General features: G+C 38.3%; 1 long non-coding RNA gene across 1 annotated transcript; it reads left to right on the top strand.

Moving 5' to 3' along the window:
• The first annotated feature begins 1,086 nt into the window (after window positions 1-1,086).
• Window positions 1,087-13,239, top strand: LOC112644714 (uncharacterized). The gene is made up of 3 exons (XR_003126667.1): window positions 1,087-1,154; window positions 1,567-1,791; window positions 12,790-13,239. It is a non-coding gene; the product is annotated as an uncharacterized LOC112644714 (long non-coding RNA).
• The last annotated feature ends 9,669 nt before the right edge of the window (window positions 13,240-22,908 follow it).

Here is a 22,908-nt window from a genome sequence, read left to right as displayed (position 1 = left end):
TTATTTACATCCTTATTTAGTAAAGTAGTTTCTCTAATGACTGCTTCTAGGCAACATTTTATTAGCCTAGTGTGAGGTACTGAACATACTCAGGAGGGAAAAAGATGGTATTGACTCCAACACAGGCATTAATTCAAGCAGTTTCCCTTTTAGTTCAAAATGGCAGAGTTTTGCTAAACTGATTATTTACTTCCCCTTGCTTCAACACACATATCTAAAATCCCTTAAATAATACAAACATATAAAAACCCTAAGCCTCTTTCCTTTCAGACACACAACCAGGAAACACTACAAAACAGAAATTGGTCGTGTTTGTGAGTTCCTTATATTGAATCTAACAAAGGGGTGAACAAGATAGTTACTTTGCTACTATTTTCCAAAAGGTCAATGGAAAATGATAATGAAGAAAAAAAAATGAAGTGTACTTTTCTAACATGCTTCCTGTTCTTTTATCCCTGGCAATAATGTCCAGGAGTTGAATATGTTAAAATACAAATTTCATCTTCACTTATCGGTTCCCTGTGTTTAAGCAGTAGCCGGCTGTGAAAATTTTCAGGGACATAGTTACCATGTCTGACTCTGTACAAGGGCTTAAAATATTCTTGCCTGTTACTGGCTGTGCATACACATGCATGCACACGGGTGTAGATAATTTTCTTGCTGTCTGAAAATGAACGAAATGGGACGGCAATGAAGAGTTTTCTGTTTTTCACGTCCTCATTTAGAGAGGGCTGTTATAGTGACCATGTTATGGTGACCATAACCATATAAACACAATATCTCCTTATCTGTGATTCATTTGAAGCAACCCCCTAGTTGAGTTTTAAGTCTCTTTTCCTTCAATACTTAACCCCAGGGGCATAAATTGTGGGCTGTATCTGACCAACAGAGCACTAAATTGTTCAAGGGAAATACGGCATTCCCTTCAAGCCATCATACTGGCAGCCACTGAGGCTGTTCCCTTTGCATCTAGCTTCTGAGAGCTAATGTCTTCAAACTGTGATTGCTAGCTGTTATCATGCTCACATTATGAATCACTTTATGACATCATGTGTGAAAGTAGAATTATTTTCTTTCCACTGTTCTAATAAGGCTGGCTCTAGACCTTTGATGAAAATATAGTTAACTTGGAAACAACTCCTAATTATTTTAAAGTAATTTTATTCATGTTTGTTGTTGCTGTTGATGGTGGGCAAAGAATTATGAATTCGTTATATCCTTCACTATATATCTCTATGGATATCTATCTATCTAGTTATTTAACTTAATTCTGTTTAAAAAGTCATGGCTAAACTGGCAAGGGACTACTGAATTGAATATGTATGGACCGAGGTAGCACTTTCCTGATCCCTGACTGCTGAAGAGGACTTTCCCAAGGGAACTTTATTATTAATGAGTTGGGTAAAGGGGAAGAATCCAGATGATTCTTTTCATAAATCTATCTCCTTTACTAATAAGCATGAAGCTATCTCCCACCACAAGTGATAATTTTAAGCCCTTTCCTTAGCAGTGGTGATGGATTTGTGTTAATTCTTTCATGCTTTCTTTTCCATGTGTCTGCCCAAGGTGAGACTTACAGTCTTGGTCTCACAATGCATTATTCAAAACAAATGGACCAAATAGAGCCTACTTTTACTGCAGAGATGACAAAGGGGACATGTCCTAACATGTGACTTATGACCTATACCCACTTCTCTTCCTTTCCTCTGAGAATGTTATATAAAGAAATAAAGAACATAATGAAAAAATTAAAGAAGATTCTGGGAGCAAGAAGGATGCTTATTAATTCAGGTATACAAGAATTATTTATTGAGGGCTTTCAGCAGGTATTTACTATATATCAATAGTCACCAGTTGATAAGTCTTTCTACTCTTGAGACTATGAACTTTTGAAAGCAAAAATTATATGTCTTATTTATATTGATTTATATTGGTATTTCCAACATTGAACACAGCATGCAAAACTGGGGGCTTGATGCATTTCAGTTGAATGAATTGTGATTAGGCACCATGAGAATATAATGATTAGTTCTGTGCCTATTTATGATAAATAACACTCTAATTTAGGAGCTGGGATAAAGAGCAAAGGAAAGAAGTGAGAAACTTTACAAGAATAGCTAGTATATGGTATAAGATTGATGAATCATTCATTCATTTTTCTCAGTTTGATTTTCTCCAGAAGACCTTGAGACCAGGGTTCAGTACAGTAGTTTATTGCTTAGGAGGTGATTTCAGGCAATATTAGAAGGAGGAAGTAGGGGATCCCTGGGTGGCGCAGCGGTTTGGCGCCTGCCTTTGGCCCAGGGCACGATCCTGGAGACCCGGGATCGAATCCCACGTCGGGCTCCCGGTGCATGGAGCCTGTTTCTCTCTCTGCCTGTGTCTCTGCCTCTCTCTCTCTCTGTGTGACTATCATAAGTAAAAAAAAAAAAAAAAAAAAAAAAAAAAAAAAAAAAAAAAAAGAAGGAGGAAGTAGGAAAGTTATACAAAGACAGTCAATAAAAGGAGACATTATCAAGCAAACACTCACTGTGGATAAATGGAGCTTAATCCCAATGGGGAGCTCTGGGAGATAAATACAAACATCTCAGAGTCATGCCCTTAATGGCTAAGGGAGCTGGAGCATTCATGCACTGACTCTTACTACTGCTTGGTTGGGAGTGCTCTTGGGGATGTTAATTCCCTGGTACTTCTCACCTGCAGTGGCAGGTGAAGATCATGATGCTCTGAGGCCAGAGATTATTTTCAGTTGAAGAATGCAACTGTTAGAAGTTGGAAGTAAGGTTAGTATGCAGAACCCAACAGAAAACACATCCCTTTGTCAGTATTATTTTAAAAATAAACTATTATTTTTCTTTACATTTGTGTGTATTACAGTTGAACCTCGAACAACATGGTTTGAAGTGTGCTGGTCCACTGATGCATAGATATTTTCCCAGTTCTGTACTGTAAATGTACTTTCTCTTCCTTATGATTTTCTCAATAACACTTTCTTTTATCTGGCTTACTTTAATGTAAAAATACAGTATATAATACATATAACATGCAAAATATATGTTAATAGACTGTGTATGGTATTGGTAAGGCTTCTGGTCAACAGCAGGCTATTAGTAGTTAAGTTTTTAGGGACTCAAAAATTATACATAAAGTTTTAACAGTGAGGGGGTCAGTGCCCCCAACCCCTGAATTGTTCAAGGGTCAACTGTATTATCAATGTTTTTTTTTATTACTATAACATAAATACTTTTCCAATTTCTTGGACCCAACTTCTAACTACTTAATGAATTGGGAGGTATTAATTTTGGCTTTGATGCACACAGAAGTATTACTAAACATTAAGGGTGTCATGAACCAAGAAAGTTTGAGAACCACTAACCTACCTCTTCTTTCTATGGGCTGTAGGAGTCTGTAAGAAGAGACCTACCTTCTTCTTCTTCTTTTTTTTTTTTTAAGATTTTATATATTTATTCATGACAGACACAGAGAGAGGCAGAGGGAGAAGCAGGTTCCATGCAGGGAGCCCGACACGGGACTCGATCCTGGGTCTCCAGGATCACTCCTTAGGCTGAAGGCAGTGCTAAACTGCTGAGCCACCCGGGCTGCCCCAGACTTACCTTCTGCACACTAAAGTCATTTGGGATTTCAGAAGCAGGAGAAACCTCACATGACTATGTCCACAGTACATCTCTGTATAAATGGCAAACATATATCATATGTTGATGAGTTCTATATTCCTGGTAATGGAATATAAGTTTTATGGAAACTTATATGTGGCCAAAATTTTCCATATGTTGTCTCTGGACCTTCAAACACCCAGGCCCATGGATTTCAGAAAAGTTTCCTTATTCTTCCCTTGGTATTTTTGCTCAGATTAAATAAGAAGCTAGTTTTGGCTTGCAATCTTGCTGTTTTTACATTGTCTTTTAAATAGCTTGTAAACAAATGTCTAGCCAGTCAAAACAAATGTGCAGGTCATTATGATAGCTGTTTTTCATCTTCATTGATTCATTCTATAATTCTGAATGTCTATTTTCTACATTTTGATTTGTTTACATGTTATATATTATTTTAAGTCATGAAAATAACTTCTGGAATAGACAAGAAACACATAAAAACAGAAATGAATGATTACTAAGAGAAAAAAATGAATATACAACAAAGAGGTAAAATATATAATCACAATAATCTATTTTAAAAATCTTAATAATTATAGGTCTAACATAATAATGCCTACTGAATACTTATCATACATAGACCCTACGTGGTTTACACATATGTAAACATTTCATCCTAACAGCATCCTGATGATGGGGATTCTACTCTTATTCTATCTGGGTTATATCTAGCCTCTTGCAAATTATGCTGGTGTTTCATTATATTCTCTGGGGGTTTTACTGCGTAATGCATGGAGTTCTGACTTCTAAATGCCACACTTTGCTTCTCTTTGTCCAGTGGCTTTTTGTTAGCTGGAGCTAGGTCTGCCTTCTTGCACAGCAGAATGAAAGTACAGGAGAATTAACACAACCTGTCAGTAGCACCCTTCACTACTGTTTCCTTGGATAATGTTCCAAGTACCCTAATTGCTCTCAAATCCTTATTTCAGGGTTGGCTTCTGGAAGAACCCAAATGAAGACACATCTGTACATTCACTTGTACTTCCATATACACTTAGATATAAAGCTGCCTTAAATTGGGGGAAAAATAAAATAGATAGATAGATAGATGATAGATAGATAGATAGATAGATAGACAGATAGATATTTGGGACTGAGATAGTATTATCTCAGTATTGCATGGAGTGCCTCAGAAGGAGGTGTAGGAGATTAGAATGGACTGCATCTTATGGAAAGGCACTAACAATATAGACTCAAATTATGACAAGGAGTCAAATCTGTTTTAGTTCTTAGAGAAAACAGAGGAAGGCAGAGGTGACAGCAGTGCACAAAATCACGGCTGCGCAATGTGCAGTCACTCATCAGAGACTGAAGAATAGTAAAAATAATCTGCTATTTATTGACTCTGGGTTTTCTCCCATCAGTTGGCAAAATGATGCAGGGAGACCATTAGTAAATTATTTGAGTCTGATGTGCTGGGATCTGAAATGTTGGCAACTATGTTACTGTGAGGGAGGGGGGGCAGGGGTCTTCTCACTCCTCTGTAAAGCATATCCCTGCTTAAGCCCATCCATACTGAGAAGAGAAGCTGTGTCGGTCTAAGCAAAGGGTTAAGGTGATTGTCCTGTGTTTAATCATACATCAACTTTTCTTCATTCATGTTATGTCTCTCAGCTTCTGGCACTTCTAAGGATTGTGATTGACAATAAGAGTGGGTGAGAATGGAGTTTCCATCAGATCCGTAATTTATTTTGTATACTTTAACCTTTAAAAATGTTTAATTTTTTGGCTCAATTGCACTACTTGCTCTAAAGCTTCCTTTTCCTCTCTGGTTACATTTCTATTTTATGGTAACTTAAAATATTATTTTATGGTGGTGATGGTGGTAGTCATGGTGTGCGTGTGCACGTGTGTGTATTTTGGAGTAAGCTACAGATACTGTTTAATCTTTGATTGCTTGAAACTAGATATGATCTCATTTGGCAGCCTGTTCCCAACCGAATGGAAGCTGCGTGCTTCTCCACCAGAGTCATTACAGCGCATGCTGTGAGTGTGAATGTTCATTAGCATATTATGGATCTATATTTTCTGCTTAAAAAAAAAAAAAAACTATGAAAAGCAATTACCCAGCACGATAAGAGCTCTGTTTTAAACCTCAATGTCTTCAGTTTCTTTTTTTTAAGTCTACCTTCCCCATACTTCTGGATATTTGTTTTTAACTAAATCGAAACATTGGATAGTCCAAGATTTCTGGCAATGGGTCATTTGTACAGAGCTGGCTCACTATGATCAGAAGGCAGGATGGGTTAGGTGAAGCTGAAGCTGCTGCCGATTATTTGATGTCTCTTTAAAGAGCAAAAAGGAAATGGAGGTTATAGAAAAGGACTGCTCTTTTTTTTTTTTTTTAAGGGAGAGAATGCGATGCTGTGTGGGTACAAGCAGTGGGAGGAAAGAGAAGGGAGGGAGAGGGAGAGAGAATCTTAAGCAGGCCTGATGCCAGCACTGAGTGGATGCATGCTGGATCTCAGGACACTGAGATCATGACCTGAGCCGAAATCAAGAATCGGATGCCTAATGCACTGAGCCACCCAGACACTGCTGAAAAGGACTGCTCGTGAAGGAGGAAGTGGCCCCTCTGCCATTTACTTGCTGTGGGACTTTGAACTACTCAGTTGGCCTCTCTGAACTTTGCTTATTGTCTGCCAGGAGGATCAATGAGGTCTACCTTGCAGAGTTTTTGTGAATGGAAAAGCAGACGACATATGGTCAAAAGCTTTATGAAGAGTTCAGAGCTGAACAAATACAAAGTCATTGCTATAATTACTTATTTACCAGGTGGCAATCTACAAATTGCTTTAATGTCTATTCTTGAATTTGGATTTTGGAAATGTGCTGCAGAAAAGAAAGAGAAAGCCTCTAATGCACAGATGAGAATGCCGAGGCTATGTGAAGTGAGGCTGTTGCCAGCAGGATCAATTTTACGATTTAAGAAACCAAACAGAAGTGGCTGGCTGCTGAATTTGAGATTCAAACTTAAAATTCTTTTTAAAAGTGACTTATTCGTATGTTATTCATAAATGTATCCATGAGCTCGCACACCCAAGGAGCGAGAGAGACAAGGAGAGATTTCTGTAGTGGATTTCATTTGGAGTCCCACTGTGTCCTTTAAGATCTGGTCAGGTTTTCATCTTTGATCCTGACCTCCCCAAGACTGCCCTGCATCGCCCTGTGCCTACTGCTTATGCTGGACATCTCGGCTGTTTCCAGCTTCTTCTGCGTGCCAACTCTCTATGTCTGGGGGTAGTTCCAGCGGTGTAGTGGATGATTCTGGTTACTCCCAGGTAATGACAAAGATCCTGACACATGAGACCTCTACACAGATATTTTTAAAGTGGATATTGGACAGTCTGGTTTTTCAATCGTTTTCCAGTCATTTTTTACAACCTCAGGTTTAAGGTTTTTTTTCCTTATTCATGGTCTTCTCTTTTCTCTCAAACTTTTACCTTTGACTTGATTTTGTGTTTGCCCTTATCCCTAAATTACTGCTCCTTTCCTACCTTGAGCACAATGTGAATCTTTTTTGCTTTTTTCCTCACCTTTATTCCCAGTGGCCTGTGGGGATGAACTCAGAGTAGACTATAGTCTCCACGTGGGAAGGGACAGCACCTGTCATTTCATCCCTGCATCTCCCACCCGAAGAAGGTAGCTAACATGTAGGAGATAGTGTGTATATATATATATATATATATATATATATATATATATATATATGTAAAATACCTCAAAGTATTTCCCAAGAGGAATTCTAAACCAGCTTTCGAAAACCAATATCCATTGTACATATATATATTTTTTCACCCCACAACTTATTCAAACTAGATTTATAAAAATGATAATAGATTCTTAAGCAGACAGTAATGTTTTATCAAAACTGTATTTTAAACACATTTCATACTCCTTGGCACTTAATATTACTTCCCTTAAACAGAGCACTCACTACAAATTCACTGATCATTTTTTCCTGTTGCTTTTGTTTCATTTTTTCTTCGCCCTGGAGATTGCTGTTGTGCTGGTTGTGGACATATTGTGAAAACTTCATCTAAAAATTGATAAATGTGTTTAATTGGAAATTAAAACTGCTATGTTTTCATGGGCACTGGGCAGATACTTCCTTGCTAACCCTGATCCCCAGATTCTTTTTCTTTAATGTCACTCTCTGTAGAATTGCTTGATCAACGCAAAGCATGTCTCCTGATGAAAACAGACTGTTCCTCAAAGAACAAATTAAGGACTTTCAGTCCTGGAGGTAAAACACTGTGAGTTCATCATGCAGTGCTGTAAAACAAATGTGTTATGTGCCTGGCAACTCTGTCACACAATCAACAGGAAGCCTGAAATGCTGAGATGGACTGATTTGCACATTTTCATCAGGTACTTGCAAATGCAATCAAAATAAACCAATCGGATTTAAGACTTCTTGCCATGACTCAGCCTCTTGGATTTTTTTTCTCCCTTTTAACAAATCATTTATTTTGCATTAAATGGGTGAGTTGAATATTTGAAAGCTATTTCAAATTCCAAGTTCTATTTGAAGGTACAAGTGTTCTTTAATAAGAATGACTTCTCAAAGAGCAGCGTGGTGTAATGCATACAACTGAGGAATTATAATCTCTTCTTAATCCCTCTATATGCTTCTCTCTTTTCCTCTCTCTTTTTGTCATTTTGCCTACCCTTCTATCTTCAGCCTTTTCTCTCCCTTAATCTCTTTTTCCTTAGTCTCTAGTTCAAATTTTGTCCATGGTGAATGAATGCTTATGAAAAAAATTTAAAGTAGGACAAGCACTGATCTCTTGGTAAATCACTTTTATTCATTCAACAGATACTTTTTTAAAGCAAGAACCGTGTGCTATATACTCTGTTAGGTGGAATCATGATTTTCTGTAAGCCATAGTCCTTAAAAGGAATTATTTAAGTGACTGCCTCCTAAATAAAGTTCTGTTACTATAAGTAAAATGCATACCAAAAATCATAACCCACACTTTTCACTAAATTCTGTATGCCAGTGTGAGTGGTGAAGACCCACTCCTAGAAGTTTAGAGAATTTTAGGGTGGCCAAATGAGACATAGGAATTTATATCAAGTTCCATCATTTGTGAAATAGGAATCAGAAGATTTAACAATTGATTAATTTATCTGAATTAGAATTAACATATTCACAATTTTATACCTCAATTTAGGCATCCATTCATGAAGGGGTCTATCTTGACATTTTAGACAGACTCAGAGACAGGACTGTTTTAGGAGTCAGTGCCATATCAGAACCTTACATGCTTTATTTCTGTGTATTTTACATCTGCTGAGACACTACATACTATGAACCTCAGCCACAACAAGGAAAAGATATTTCTATATATAGTCAGTTCACAGTCAACAGATACCCCTGAATGAAACCCTGAGTCCTCTGCTGTAAAGTCATCTACTAGGGACCAATCTGAAGAATAAGCACTTATTATGGACTAGGTCTTAGAATAAAGTGATTGATTCATAAATGAGTCTATCTGTCCAAAATGTGATTCATAAATAAATTATGGGTTAAATTGTGCCTCCTGTCCTTAATTTATATGTTGAAGTCATAATCCTCAGTACCTCAGAGTGTGACTTATTTGGAAATAGAGTCTTTGCAGATGTAAATTAATTGCGATGAGGTCATACCAGAGTAATGAGCCCCTAGTCCAATAATTGCTGTCTTTACAAAGAGCAAATTTGGACACAGAGACAGACCCTCAAATAGGGAGAAAGCCAAGTGCAGATTGGAATCATGCTGCCATAAGACAAGGAACTATCAGAAGCTGGAAGAAAGGCCTAGAACAGATCCTTCCCTGGAGTCCTCAGAGAACATGGCCCTGTGAACACAGTAATCTTGGACTTCTACTTCCAGCACTATGAGACAATAAATTTTTATTGTTTAAGCCACTTAGTTTGTGGCACTTTGTTACGGCAGTCCTAGAAAACTAATACAGTTAGTATCTGAGTCATTTTTTTTCTTAAATGAAAAAGATGAAATAATATAGTGAGAAGTTTGTGGTACCCTTCACAACTGTCATATCAGGACACTTCCATGCTTTTATATCCTCTCTGAAGCACAGCTCAGAAACAAGAATGAGATAAAGATTTGAATCTACTAATTTAAGAATAAATCAGGGTGCTAAGACTGGATGTCTTTAGGGAATTTAGATTGATAATTTATCTCCAGCAGATGAAAAATGATAAAAGCATTCAAGGTGGGTTCATTAAGTCTGAAACCAAAATCCTTCAGCAAAGTTTATGAATATCACCAGAACCCTTGAGTGTTCTAATCTCCATTTATGCTGCAGAGGTAGCTGTAAGATAAGTAAAATCTCTGGCAGCCAGGTCCTTATTGATTATGCATCAGCAAAGACTGCAAGATTTTATTTGTTCTCCCAAGTGGATTGTGAGAGCCTCATTCTAACAACATGCCTGCGCACAGCTAAATGAATCGAGCTTTTTAAAAAGTTGACAATACAAAAAAGAGATGCAGAGCCACATTTAAAGGTCTGAGAACACATCTTTGAAAATAAAATACAACAAAAAACCTAAGCCGCCAACATCTTCCACTATGCAGGGAAACAATGCAAGCAACTACATGGTTTTGAGAGAAGATAATAGAGAACGAAATAGAGCAAAACAGGAAAAAAATGTGGAAATTTAACGAATGACATTAATAAAAGTATTGTTATGTGGAAAAAAATCTGACATTTCCAGATTTTAACTACAGTACCAAACTGACCTTGGAACATGTTTGTGTAGATCAATGCAAAAATAATGCCTTTAATCTTAAATACATCAATTGCTCTTTCCATTCACTTAATATGTTATATTATTTAATATTTATGCATACCTCTTTAGTTGCATTTTCTTATTATTTTATTTTGTAGGTAGGTAACTCGAAGCTTAGAGAAGGTTAGTATCACTCCTGGGGCCAAACAGCTAACTAGCTGGAAGTTAGATATATCCTTCAAACCAGTGCTGAGGCAATTTAATGTCCCTTTCAAGATTGGCCATTTTTCAATGGAAAAAAAAAAAAAAGAGCATATTTAGTATCTACAGTAATTTCCAAAACATAACTAAACTGATTAATCACTATAACAGTGGTGTATCTAAGAATTTACATTTTTTCACCTTAAATCACCTAAGGGTCAAATGATTGATTGATTTCTACCTAATTCAGTTAGGAGAACATCTGTCTTAATGTTGTTATTCATTATCATGGAAGAAATGGGAAAATTCTCCAATCCATAGAAGTCTGTGACTGGGAAGAGTACTCTGAAAATATTTTCCTGTAATGCCATCTCTACAGGTAAATGCACTGGCTTTCCTGTATTCCTGGGAAGAGAGAGCAAGATCTGGAGTTTCAGTGCTATGAATCATTTCTTTCTTTTTTTTTTTTTTTTTTGAATCATTTCTTATGTATATCTGATGAAGCTTTAATTTTTGGTTGCCAAAAACAAAATGGTCTCATTGGGGAAAATACTGCCAAGTTGGATGCCTGTCATAGTTTTGCTTTCCTTGGTATTATTAGACAAGGGTGCTATAACCAATCTGTTTCAACAGTGCCTACAGCAAACCATTTCTGCTAAGATCCTTGGTCTTAATGAACTGTACATAGCCTTGCTTTTCCATGTTCTGGAAGGGGAAAAAATATCTTCCTTAAAACAAATGGGAAGCTGATGCTAGCATTTTGAATTGATTCTTTAACTTTAAAAATGTGTCTTCTCAATATGCCCTCAAAAAAAAAAAAAAAAGTAGAAATGAAACCATGCATGAAATCCAAACATATATACAGAGAAGAAAGTTAGCAAGTCAAGTGTTTCCCATATTGCCCATTCATGGGTTAATCACTTTAAGATATTTACTATGTCTGCATGCCATAAATATTATTGTTTACTGTATCTTAAAAAATTAATTGCCTGTTTTCCTTCAACATCTTAAAAAATCTTTTCTTTAAAAGATTTTATTTTTAAGTAATCTGTACAAACGATATGGGGCTTGAACTCACGATCCTGAGATCCTGGGTTGTATGCTCCTCCAACTGAGCCAGCCAAGCGTTCCAGGAAAAATATCCTTAAAATTTATAGGTTTTTATATGTAAGTTATGACATTAAATGTATTGCTATTAAAACAAAACAGTATTCAACTCAGTACCACTTAATGTCATTGGCCTTATAATTTTAACTCACTGGGAAATGTGTGGGGTTAACACTGCCAACTAAGTAATAGCCTCTGCACCCTAGTCAGTCCCTTGCCCAACACCACTCAGCTGGAAAACAAGTTAAACTACAAGCTATTCCAGAACTCTGATCCCCCAACTGCCTGTCCAGTTATTTCTATACTGTGTGAGTCTCATGTCTCAGGAGTTATTTCAACATCCTAAGGAAATTAACCCTTGAGTTCTCACTTTACTTCATCTCTACCTTCCCCTGCAACAATCTGTACATGAGACTGTCTCTGAATAACCTATCTCCACCGTGGTTGCTTTCTCCACTAGTCCTTCCTGAAAGATATGTCTGGTAGGAAAAATGATGTTCCTTTCTGTTCTCCCAAAACAGTTTCTTCCAAATGACTTACAATTTTCCATATCATTGCAGTTCTGCAACTGATATATTGAAGCTTTTTTGCCTAGTTGAAACCATATCCTATCCTTAACATGTCATTGTTCTTTGGGTCAAAGTTATTGTTCTTTTTGGTCAACACTTTTTCACAGGTCTCATTTTTGCCACCAAAGTCTGTGATGGGCAACAGTTTTCCAGTGGTAAAGTAGATAGCTATTAAGTTTTCCAGGTCCAGGGTCAAATCGCAGTTTCCCAAACATTCAGTGAAAAGGAGGAAAGTCATTAAAAGAATAACCAAAGAAGTCCATAAGAACAAAAGACTAATTTGGAAGAAAGGTTGTGAGGCAGAGGGGTGAGTCGAAACCGGTCTGGTAAAACACAGAAAATATGGAGAAGTGAGTTAGCAAGAGAGGAAGTCGAGAATCAAGCTGATCTGTGGTGGCTCAGGAATTGAGTCCTGGTAAAGGTGGATCTAGATCATGGGATCGGATGAGAGTCTGAGTAAGTAGCAACTAGACTCCTACATCTCTGCCTTTTTTTTCTAGACTTAGGCAACCATGTCACTCCAATTCCAGAAGAAGGCTGGGCAAGCAGAACTGATAGCAGAGGATGAAAAGCAGAGCCACCTACCAAACAGTGAGACATTGGATGCCTGCCTTTCCATGTATGACTCAGAACCTGGCAGCTGGGCTTGTACCTCCTGGCCAAGGGATTGGAAGATTCTTTGTGGGAAACCCAACTATCCCAACCAAGGGGCTGCCTAGAATGAAACCCACCAGTCAGATCCCCACACTCTGATGCCCACAAGGTGACAAGTCAAGCCTGGGAAAGCAGAGAATGCAATCGTGCTTCCCGGAGCCTCAAGTTTAAATATGAGCAGATAGTCACGGGTGACCAAGCGTTTGCAGGAAGCCTCTGACATACATGACCAACTGATAAACACAAGTGCAAGCCACAGAAGATAACATGAAAACATTAAAGAAAACTATAATTAATATCCTCAGAGAAATTATGCTGTTTTCTTGGATTTAGGCTAGGATGCTATTTTTAGAAAAGCAATATTTAAAGTCAATAAGTATACCCTTGGAGTTCTAAAGAGATATAATGGCGGAAGACAAAAATTAATAGAAGGGGTAGAACATAAGTTGAAGATAGGAGTCAGAAACTAGTATCTCCAGCTAAAGGGGACAAGAGATGGGCTAGGGGAGAAGAGATAAGCCAATGGCATTATTCTGACTCTACACTTGAGTGCTAGAGGGACATGGAACAGGACTGGGGCCTGTGGATGTAGAGGGGCCGGTTAAAAACTGGGATCCTGGGGATCCCTGGATGGCTCAGAGGTTTAGTGCCACCTTTGGCCCAGGGCGAAGTCCTGGGACGAGTGCCACATCAGGCTTCCTGCGCGGAGCCTGCTTCTCCCTCTGCCTGTGTCTCTGCCTCTGTCTGTGTGTCTCTCCTGAATAAATAAATAAAATCTTAAAAAAAAAAAAAAACTGGGATCTTGTAGCCAGGGCAGGCCCTATTGACAGGATGACTTTCAGTTAAGGACATGAAAGGAATAGAGGGAGGTGACATGTATATCTGGGGAAGGCAGTTGCAGGCAAGAAGAAAGCCCCTGAATGGGAGCTGGGCTCCCCAAGTTTAAGAAACAGCAAGTAGGTCAGTGTGGCTGAAATGAAGCTGAGGGGTGGGAGAAGCTGAATGTAAAGATTAACTGTTAGTCTTAGATAGACAGCTATGAATGGAGCTTGATTAACTTTTTCTTCCATTTGGATCAGTTGTTGCCCCCTCTCCACACCGACAAGCTCACTGGGTCATTTTTTCCAGTAGAGTTTGGTGGGCAGACTGTTTAAGTCATGCATTGTTAATTATCTCCAGCCAAAGGAGAAATTGAATATAGCTTGCCACTATTATTACTTCTCCTTAAAGGCAGGTCTTTGGAGATCTCTTCTTTGATAGTATCCTAAATAGCTTTGTGTTTTCAAAACTTTTCCCCCTTTCTTGAATCATATCATTTTCCTAGAATTTTTCTAGTTTTCAACAACTAATGACTAACAAAAGGCTGCAACTATGAGTCTATAGGCATATTTTATTTAGTATCATGGCTCAGTGCTTAAACATATTCTCAATATATGATATAGCTGATTTCATATAATCTTTCTCTTGAGTTTCTGGCTTCCATTGAATAATGGAATCTTTGGCAATACTGGGCTTATATCCCCACTGGCTACTTAACTGATAATGAGTCACATGGTTGCCTTTGTTCTGAACATGCCCCCTCCTTCCCTGCTTCTCCAAATGCCTCTAACTCCTGGAATGCTTTACTTATTGATATATTCTCTCCTGAAGACAGTTGAGTTTTCCAACTCTATCCTAGATAGACAGAGTAGACTAAAATATGAACCTGTCACATAATAAATTGGAAGATTCTATGGTTTGAACATTCATAGGAACATCCTATGGAGAGTCAATTTGAATTGTTTTGAATGTCAGTTCCCTTTATTGGAACAGAAAATTGTCTAAGGGAAAATAGCCTCTTGTAGTGTTAGTACCACAATAAGATATCACCTCACACCTGTTAGAATGGCTGCTATCAAAAAGACAAGAAATAAGCAGTGGTGAGGTTGTGGGGAAAAGGGAACCTCTGTTGGTGAGAATGTCAATTGATGTAGCCACTGTGGGAAACAGCATGGAAGTTCCTCAAGAAATTGAAAATAGAAGTACTATAGGATCCACTTCTGTCTATATACCCAAAAGAAATGAAACCAGGATCTTGAAAAGATATCTGCACTCCCATGTTTGTTTTAACATCATTCACAATAGCCATGATATGGAAACAACCTAAGTGTCCATAAATGGATGAAGTGTATGTACACAAAGGAATATTCTTCAGTCATGAGAAAGAAGGAAATCCTGCCATTTACAAGACCATGGATAGACCTCAATGGTATGATGCTAAGTGAGATAAGCCAGACAGAGAAAGAAAAATACTACATGATACCACTTACACGTGGGATCTAAAAAGACTGAACTAATAGAAACAAAGAGTAAATGGTGTTACCAGGAGCTGGAGGGTAAGGGAAATGGGGAAATACTGGTGAAAGAGTATAAACTTCCAGTTCTAAGACAAGTTATTGGAATCTAATGTACATCTTGGTGATTATAGTTAATAATACAGTATTACATACTTGAAAGTTGCTGGGAGAGTAGATCTTAAATATTCTCACCACAGAAAAGAAATGGTATTATGAGATATGATGGAAGTGTTAGCTAATGCTCTGGTGGTAATCATTTTGTAACATGTAAGTTTTCAAATCAACATGTTATACACCTAAGACTGATATAATGCTATATGTCAATTATACCTCAATAAAGCTGTAAAAAAATACATCTTGAAATTGCAAAGACTTAACCTAAAAAAGTCTTTTTTTTCCCCCCTGAGAATTCTGATGCTGTTTGTAGGACTCTCCAAGGCAATTAACTTCTTCCTAGCTTTTCAGGAATCTCATCTTCCTGCAGCTAGTTATGCTTCTAGGTCAACAGGGGTAGCTTCAGCAGCGGATGAGAGATTCTTAAAAGTTAAACTAGACTTCTCAGACAACATAGGGTACCCAGTTAATTTTGAGTTTTAAATTCACAATGAATAACTTTTTCAGTATCAGTGTGTCCAAAAAATTGCTTGGCACATACTTACCAAAAATGTTTTAATTTACTAAAAATTCAGATTTAACTGGGTACCCTGTATTTTTATTTGCTAAATCTGGCGATCTTAAATCAAACCTGCTCTTAGATATCTAAGCGTAAAAGTGACATACCTCTTTTCTGCTCACAACCCATTGGCTAGAACTAGTATGTGGTCCCAAACCAAGTCCAAAGGAGGCTGGGAAATTTGGAGAAATGGATTATTTGGTGAGCATTTTTATATTTGTTCCATGGTTTTAGGGAGAAATTCTAGGAGTTTTAGGATGAAAAGAATATCTGATAACATTTAGTCCAAGTACTTACTTGTTTTACTGACAAAGGAACTAAACCCTGAGAACTATGGGAATGTTTCCATTTTATCCTGCTTTTTAGTGACTCACAACCTAGAATTCCCTCCATTATAGGGCATGGTCTCTCTTGACCTTCTTTGAGATGCACATACAGCTCATTCTCATAATAAATGTCTAAATAATACACATGTGTGGGGAAACCTCACATTTAGTGCTATCTTGTGACTAAGAAGCCAAACATGAAACCTAAAGAAGCTTGCCCTAAAATAGAATCCAAAACAATCTCTTGTCAGCACAATTAGAAGGGGAATGCTGTTGATGTCAAGTTATAGGATATAGAAAGATCAAGGGAAACCTTTCAGTTCATATGAAAACATTCAACTTTTTCATCCCCCCCCCCATTTCTCCTTTTCCCTATGAAATCAGAGTCCCAGCTACATTGCTGGAAATGCATTAAGTGATGGCCTAATCAGTGGTGAGAGATGGTCTGAGGTCTGCTTCAGTGAGTGAGAAGCTGGCACTAAAGGCATTTAAGCATCTTCCAGCCATTTCACTCAGTTGATTGTAATGATTGTTGATTGTAATGATTTTTGAGCCATTCTATATTATGAGAAATGTCAAAATCTGTATTGTCCAGGAACTCACACATTTGAAAAAAAAAAAAAAAAGAAGAAGAAGGGGGTGTATGGGATGTGGAAGTGGAGAATAAACCACTAGTTGTGGGCAGCAGCTAATCTAATAGCTATGTTTTTTTTTTCTTTGATAGATTGAAGTGGCTCTTTATCATCGCCAACCACTTCCCACTGCTCTTGCCTCCTCTCCTTTTCTTCCCCCACATCATCACTTCGTGTTGATTATTGCAACTGCAGGGTTTTATTTGTGAAGTGCTTTGTCATTTGTACTAGCAGAAAGGTCACCATTTGCAGCACTTCCAAAGTAGAACATCCCCTTATTGGTACCATGCAAATTGTTTCTCACTAATACTGTGAAAGGTAGGAGCTATCAAAACATTTGGCAAGTAGCCACAATAAAAAATGTATCAAAAAAATAAAAATAAAAAAAAATAAAAAAAAAATAAAAAATGTATCTTCTATCTATCTCTGTACATGTACATACCTGAAACAAAGTTTCTGGAAACAGCCGGCTTGCCTTGGATAACACACTGACATTATCTTTTCTATTTTTTGTTTCTATTCTTTTCTATTTTGTTTTGTTCTATTCCATGAAAAATGCTTTTAATATATTATATTGGTTTCATGACTTAATGAGGGTCTTGACTCATATTTTCCAAAACATTAATGTAGGTATGCTTCCTGCCCTGCCCTCTAGAACAGTCCCAGGAACTTGTGTTTGATCAATAGTATTTGGAGGACTGGAGTTGAAGTTCTTTGGGTTCTCCTTATACTTGCATATTTCAAATATTATAATAAATTTACTTGTGGATGTGTCAAGCATCAGTGTTTCTAGAACTGTACCTTATTCCTTTCATGTTTTATTTCTCCATGCTCATATATTCTTGTATGCACTTAATTCCTGAAGATATACTTGCTGTTTTTAGACAATGTGAAATCATTTCACTTGTTTTGCAAAGCACAACTCCAGGCACCTAGGCAGTTTTGATGGAAACGGTTGGTAAGCATTCTGTGAAAGTTATTTTGGCTTTGATATATATTCCTCTGCTAAGTTAACCTTCTTTGTTTACCCAATCCTAAAACTATTTTAAGGGTTTTGATCTGTACACACAGGTACACACCCATAAATTGTGTGTATATGTATATATTTGTGTTTATTATATATCTCACAATAAAATTTCACAATTTAACAAAATAATTTATTCAGTTTTCAAAAACACATACAATATTAAAAATGAGATCATCCTGGGAGAAACAATAAGCCCAGGAAATGGTTTAATATGCACAAAGTGTACATCAGTATGTTTGCTTCAGGGAAACAACAAAAGTGGGTCTAAAGCCTTTTTAATAGCCAATGGGAAGCTAGGGACATGATTAACTTGCTTGTTTTTCTTTCTTATGATTCTTTGGGGGCCTTGGTTCAGACTTTTACTTTCCTGTTATAGTAAGCTCTTGCTTTCTTAGGCTTTCTTATTTTAGTGCTCTAAATTCATCGCCTTGGTGGATCAATAAATAGAAATATTCACATAGGACACAGGTCACTGATTTTTACACACACACACACACACACACACACTCCTCCATTCCTTGCCTACCTCACCGACCCATATTCACTTTGTTTCTACCATAAAAATTTAATTTTAAAGTATACGTATTGGATCATACCTCACTCGTTGTCAAACTCACCCTTCACCAACTTGTAAAGAGCATGATCTTGAAAGAATGGGGAATTTGTATGCTTACCCCCAGGATACAGTTGAGATCTAGGCATTTCTGGGATTCTGAAATATCTGAAAGTCTGATGAACTGGGTTGCCCAAGGTCACTATTTGCATGTGATGAATCTCCTGGGAAGAAAGGGCTTGTGGAGCAAAGGTCTGCTCTGCCTTTTTGGTGAGAGATGGGATTGGCAGGAAATACAGCACGGTGCCCACATCAGAAGTTGGTACCATGCCATCACCATCATACGATTTGTGTCTGAGTCTGGTGAAGAGGAGGGCAGAAGGCAGAAATAGAAGGAACAAAATAATCCTAGGAAGGGAAGACCTGGGAATTATAGGAAATATAGTTTTGGAGGATGAAAGGCATCATAGGATGGGACAGAGTAGTAACTTCTCTTCTGCAAGAAATATCTTGTGACTCCAAGCATTCAATGTTGTGGGGGATGTGATTCTATTTTGTCTCCTTAAAAGTTAACTTCTGGAGCACTGAGAGTCCCACATTCTTGAAGGTAGGGCTGATGGCTGACCCCAGATGGCTTTAGAAGCAGCTGAAGAAGGAGGGGAGCAGCCCAGGCAAAAACACCCAAGTGCATAGTTCATGAGAATGCAAAGAACAGTGGGAAGGGGAACTGTAAGAGTTGGAGGCCATTCCTAAGGGGATAAGTCCATCCACCAAAGAGGCCAATTATTGTTTCATCAATGAACCCATTAATACTCATGAGCTGGAGTGAGCTGGGCAGACTCTGGACACAAGTGAACGGTAGGTCAAAGATATATCACTCGTGAGAGGAGACAGGCAGGATTAGGAGTGTGTCCCCTGGCCAAGAGGACAGAGTTGTGTGAGCACAAATATACAAGGTTTAGAGAATGCAAACTCTCTTCAGTGGAAATCTTACATAGAATGCAAAAAAACAGTCACTGTGCTGAGCCCTGACTCTAGATGCTTCCTGACCTTCTGTGAGAGTTGTTGAAGTCAATCTCCAACTGAAGAGCTATAGAACTCTCCAGGTTATGGGAAACTCAGGTGTCAAACTAAAACTACTGATTCTTTCAGCTAAAAGAAAAGAAAACTGAGACACAGAGGGCAAAAATAGCCAAAGTGATGCATCTAGGTAGTGACAGAAATGGGATCAGCCAGCATTTCCTACAAAACAGGTTCTGGTATCAATACCAGTGTGTGTGTGTGTGTGTGTGTGTGTGTGTGTCCAAGAGAGGGGATTCCTCACACCAGCAACAACCAATTAGACACCACTAGGATGTCCCCAACAATTCAACTCAATTCTGACACTATCTACCCGGGATAGTTTCAGGTTCCATGGGTTAAGGGCTCAGTCCCACAAGGCTATGCTCTACACACACTTCAGATGCCAGTGTGAGCCACCTGTGGGTCAGATTGGAAGCTCCTACAACTCCATCCCTTAGACTTCAGACACAGTTCACAAGTCCAGGTGGTGACCTGTACTCCTGAACAACTGACTATAAATAAGAAGTTCTCATGGCCTCTTCATTGTGTTTGATTAATTTGCTAGAGCAGCTCAGAGAACCTAAAAAAACATTTTGCTTCTTAGATTAACAGTTTGTTAGAAAAGAACATGGACTCAGGAACATCCAGATGGAAGAGCTGCCTAAAACAAGGTAGGAAAAAGGGTGGGGAGGTTTTGTGCCTTCTGAGTGCACTACTTTCCCCAAATCTCTACATGTTCACCAACTTGGAAGCCCTGAAATCCCAGTCCATTAAGGGTTTTATGGGGGTTTCATTATATAAGCATGGCTGGTTAAATCACTGGCCTTTGGCAACTGATTCGACCTCCATATCCCAGCCCCTGCCCAGAGGTCCAGGGTGGGACTGAAAGACAACCTTCTAATCATAGGGTTGGTTTCACTGGCAACCAGTCCCCAGCCTTAAGTGGGTGTGCAAAACTCACCTCATTAACATAACAAAAGATACCTCTTCCCCTATCCCCGCCACTTAGGAAATTAGGGTTCTAGGATCTCTGTGCCAGGAACAGGGACAAAGACTAAATGCATATTTCTTATCATAAATCCCATCACACCCACACATTGAGAGTTGCTATGTGGAATGAATGAGAAAATACTATACATTCTTTCTGTTGTTGTTTTCTGATGTTCCTAGAGTTGGTTATCAAATTCCTATTGATCCTACATTCACATGCAACCATCAAAGGCATATGAGAAATAATCACTGTGCCCAGGGAAAACAAAGCCCAGGACAGAAGGCTTTGGGAGAGTGGCTGTGTGTCCTCCCCTCTTTGGGAACAGGGCCAAATGGTGACTGCAGGGAAAAGAGCGGAGCAGAGGCGCATGGGAAGGATGTGGGAAGCAGAAGCAGTGCTGAGCGGTGGTGCTGGGCTCAGTCCTCCCGGGCTTACACTCTTCCTTCTCTCCCTCTGATTTATCTTTTCCTTTTCTGTCTTCCTGCTCTCCTCTTTCCCTTTTCCTTCTTTCTCAATCACCAAAGGACTTTTCCAAAAGTTGACATGAATTTACACTCACACCGGCATTTTTAAGAACATGCCTGTTTCCTCACACTCTCATAAAAACTAGGCATTGCCAAAAAACAAAAAAAAAGTTTTCTATTTCTCAATATATGAAGAGAAAAGTAGTCTCTTGTGCATTAAAATGTATTCAATGTATTCAAATTTTTGAGAAGGGATATAATATACCAAAGAGGGATAAGTTGAATAACAGCTGTATTAGGTGCTTTTCATTATTGTCCCTTCATAATACTGGGAAGAGTCTGTCTTTCATATAATTGAGAAATAAGGCTCTTAGGAGATAACTTTCCCACAAGAGATTCAATGACTGAGCCTGAGTGGCTCAGTCGGTTAAACATCTGCCTTCTTCTCAGGTCATGATCCTGGGTTCTGGGATTGAGCCTTACATTGGGCTCCCTGCTCAGTGGGGAGTCTGCTTCACCCTCTCCTTCTGCCCCTCCACCTTCACTCGTGTTCTCTCTTTTGCTCAAATAAATAAATAAAATCTTTCAAAAAAATAACTTTCCCACAAAACACCCACTGGTAAAGTGCAGGTCTGTGATCAAATGGCATAGATTTATCTTATGAAAACTAAGTACAAGATGTTTTGTTAGGGACATGCAAATAAGCCCCAGGAGAGCAGTCAAGGAATACAGGCAAATATCTTTATACATTTATCCAACATAGTGATTTATTCTACATAGAGTAAAATGTCACTTTGTATGCATAAGGCATTAAAGGTAAACAGGAAACAAATTATTGTTTTTCTCTCAAGTAACTTACAAAATATTAAAGAAGAGAGGCAATAAATACAAGTAGTTATAATCCAAGTTAGCATGTCATAAAACAAAGTGAGGGGAGTGGAGGAATAACAGCTGCTTAGGAAAGAGGATTTCTGGGTTTGAGATCTTGTAGGTGGATTAGGTCTAAAACATGCAGGAGGCAGGAAGTGGCCACACCTAAGTGTAAAAGGAGGAATGCAAATGAATTTGTTAACATTGAGGAACTGTGTAGCTAGAGTATTTCAGGATTATAAATGTGCATTTTTCAAATAATTCAGATACTGAGGAGGATTGGAAGTGTAAAGACAAAGATGTGCATCATGGGCTGAGTCCTTGCACGTTCGGAGGATTTCCAGGAGGTTGGTAGAAAATGGAGATGAGATTAAAGTTGAGGGAAGAAGAAATAGAGAAGTTTCTATTTCATCACTTCTGGATGCTAATAGCTCTGAACACAGAACATACTAATTTGTTTTTATCCATGTGCACAGCATCTGGATTAATTCATGTGTATGAAAACTGTCAAACTGCTGTGTGCTCTCGGGGCAGTCGATGTACATAAATCGATTTGAAAAGGAGAATGTGGAAGAGAAGAAATTAGTAAGGGAGCACTGCAATGGAGGTGGGAAGGTAGAGGCCTGGACTGAGAAACATAATTTAAATGTCTCCCTTGTGTCCTTTTCCAATCTGGCTCGTATCTGTGACCTAGAGAATGAGGATCTCAAGACAGAAACTGAAGATCTTCTTGAAGAGGCTCTTTGAGGTGCAGGGCACACACAGGATTTTGTAAACATCCAAGAGACTAAGTGATCACCACATAGGAACATGGATGCCTTCTTCCTAGTCACGCAGAATATGGCAGAGCTCTGGTGGTTGCAGACTCACTGCTGTCCAACTCGGTGGCCACTAGCAATATGTGGCTATTTACATTGAAAGTGATTAAAAATGCATAATACACAAAATGTAGATTCTTAGTTGTACTAGCCACATTGGTACTGTATAGCCACTTAGAGCTACTGGCTCCTATGTTGGAGAGTGTAAACATA

Source organism: Canis lupus, chromosome 1, assembly GCF_003254725.2.
Source record: "Canis lupus dingo isolate Sandy chromosome 1, ASM325472v2, whole genome shotgun sequence".
Taxonomy (NCBI): domain Eukaryota; kingdom Metazoa; phylum Chordata; class Mammalia; order Carnivora; family Canidae; genus Canis; species Canis lupus.
Note: the sequence above shows the minus strand (reverse complement) of the source record. Positions and strands in the feature narration are given on the sequence as shown.